Source organism: Tasmannia lanceolata, unplaced genomic scaffold (assembly GCF_043159265.1).
Source record: "Tasmannia lanceolata isolate RefF3 unplaced genomic scaffold, GAP_Taslan_0.1 ptg000713l, whole genome shotgun sequence".
NCBI lineage: Eukaryota > Viridiplantae > Streptophyta > Magnoliopsida > Canellales > Winteraceae > Tasmannia > Tasmannia lanceolata.
In genome coordinates, this window is record NW_027519383.1 from 1 (window position 1) to 2,500 (window position 2,500).

The following is a 2,500-nucleotide window of genomic DNA, read 5'->3' on the forward strand; positions in this document are numbered from 1 at the left end:
AGATCTCGATCTCATTGTGATCCCATCCCCTTCTTTCATTTATGTTGGAACCATTGAATTCATTAGATACTGATTCCTATATCGAAAAAGTGTCTGCTCCTATTTTATTTCTTGCCCATCTTCTTTCATATCTATTGGAGGACCATTCCATTATTTGGTCCAATCAGAAATGATTCTATCATTGATGTATCTGCAATTCAATATGGATGGATATATCCCACATATAGATGTTCCCCCCCCCTCTCATTTTTCCCGCGCAGTTTGGAATACTGGAACGGTCGATATTCATTCTTCTTTTTTTTTTTTCGTCCTATCTCCTCCCTTTCCGAATGAAACAAAAGGAATATCTCAGTAGGATCTGGATTGCATCCTTATCTTATCCTTTCCTTAGGAACTACACTCTAATAGAAATAGAATTCATATAATCTGCTATAACTGCTATAACTAATAGTTATATTCTATTCTATAATAGAATATAGAATTATTTCATATGTATATAGTATTATTTTGCGTTTTTTAAATTTGATTTGAATGAAAAAAAAAAATTCTAGTGCTAGTGACTACTAATAAATGAAATAATCAAAAATAAATAATCAAATAGAAAATAATCAAAAATAAAATCAAAATTCATATTATATTAATAATTATTAATATTAATTAATATGTTATAATAATTTATAATAATTAATATTAATAATTATTAATAGCTAATAGCTAACTAAGATCCCAATAGTTTCCCGAATTCCTATTCACGCACTATTTCTGTTATATGAGCCCGCTTAGCTCAGAGGTTAGAGCACCGCATTTGTAATGCGATGGTCATCGGTTCGATTCCGATAGTCGGCTTTCTCTATTTGTTCTATTTTTTTTTTTTTATCAGGATTGATCATCTTTCCTTGAGACCAAGGAATATTGAGAAGACCCCCCCCTTTTTTTTCTCCAAATGTCGGGTTACCGATCTATTATGTTATGTCGCGGGAACTTCCAACTATGAATAAAGAATAAAAAACGGATTGGAGCCGTTTGATCTATACAGAACAAATCAAGAAAAGGATCCTTAACTTCCCATATATACAATATACAAAATAATACGGATATTGATACAATTCATCTTATTCCTCTTTGTAGTACTTCAGTGGATTTAGCTTCGTTTATCGTTTAGTTCAGTATTAATTTAGGTTTATTCTGTAAAATGAAATTTCAATAAAATTAAGGAGTCTTTATGTCTCGTTACCGAGGGCCTCGTTTCAAAAAAATACGCCGTCTAGGGGCTTTACCGGGACTCACTAGGAAAAGACCTAGATCCGGAAGTGATCTTAGAAACCAATCGCGTTCCGGGAAAAGATCTCAATATCGTATTCGTCTAGAAGAAAAACAAAAATTGCGTTTTCATTATGGTCTGACAGAGCAACAATTACTTAGATATGTTCGTATTGCTGGGAAAGCCAAAGGGTCAACAGGTCAGGTTTTACTACAACTACTTGAGATGCGTTTGGATAACATCCTTTTTCGATTGGGTATGGCTTCGACCATTCCGGGAGCCAGGCAATTAGTTAATCATAGACATATTTTAGTTAATGGCCGTATAGTAGATATCCCAAGTTATCGCTGCAAACCCCAAGATATTATTACTATGAGGGATGAACAAAGATCCAGAGCTCTGATTCAAAATTATATGGATTCATCCCCCCACGAGGAGTTGGCAAAACATTTGAGTCTTTATTCATCCCAATATAAAGGATTAGTAAATCAAATAATAGATATTAAGTGGATCGGTTTGAAAATCAATGAGTTGCTAGTCGTAGAATATTATTCCCGTCAGACTTGAACCTAACTAAAATAACAAAGCTTTGGACAAGCCCCTTTTTTTTCTTTCGCCGAAGTAAATAGATCTAAGAGGTTTGATCCGGATTTTTCTCCCATTCACGTATTACAAATGGATCAGCGGTGAGATTTTTATTCCTTGTCCATTCTTTCCGTTCCGGTATTTTCCATACCACAGCAATTAGGAATAGAGAATCTATATCAAATAAAGTACGATTGGAATACTCGTATCAATTGTTATTTGATTTGATACATTGTAGTCGGTACCGTTGGTGAATTAGGTGAAGGTACGGAGAGAGAGGGATTCGAACCCTCGGTAAACAAAAGCCTACATAGCAGTTCCAATGCTACGCCTTGAACCACTCGGCCATCTCTCCTACATAATCTTATGATTATGACCCAGAAACCGAGTGAATAGCGAGTCATTCATATTATTGTATTATTGCAATACAGGTATGACCAATCAATTCTAAATAGAAAATAGAAAACTTTTCATTAAAGAAAGATCTTCCCTCGAGGATCGAGGGATAAAAAAACATTTTTTTTCTTATCTTTTTCTTATCTTATTAAAAAGATTAAAAAAAAATAGATAGAATCTATCTATTCATGTTTGTCAAGAAGACGATCCCGTCTTATTCTTAGATTTATACTGGATTAAACCAATGAATTGGAACAA

General features: G+C 33.7%; 2 non-coding genes across 2 annotated transcripts; one reads left to right on the forward strand and one right to left on the reverse strand.

The window, feature by feature from the left end:
* Window positions 1-773: 773 nt before the first annotated feature.
* On the forward strand, window positions 774-846 carry TRNAT-UGU (transfer RNA threonine (anticodon UGU)). The gene has a single exon. It is a non-coding gene; the product is annotated as a tRNA-Thr (tRNA).
* A 1,268-nt stretch (window positions 847-2,114) lies between these two features.
* On the reverse strand, window positions 2,115-2,201 carry TRNAS-GGA (transfer RNA serine (anticodon GGA)). The gene has a single exon. It is a non-coding gene; the product is annotated as a tRNA-Ser (tRNA).
* Between the last annotated feature and the right edge of the window lie 299 nt (window positions 2,202-2,500).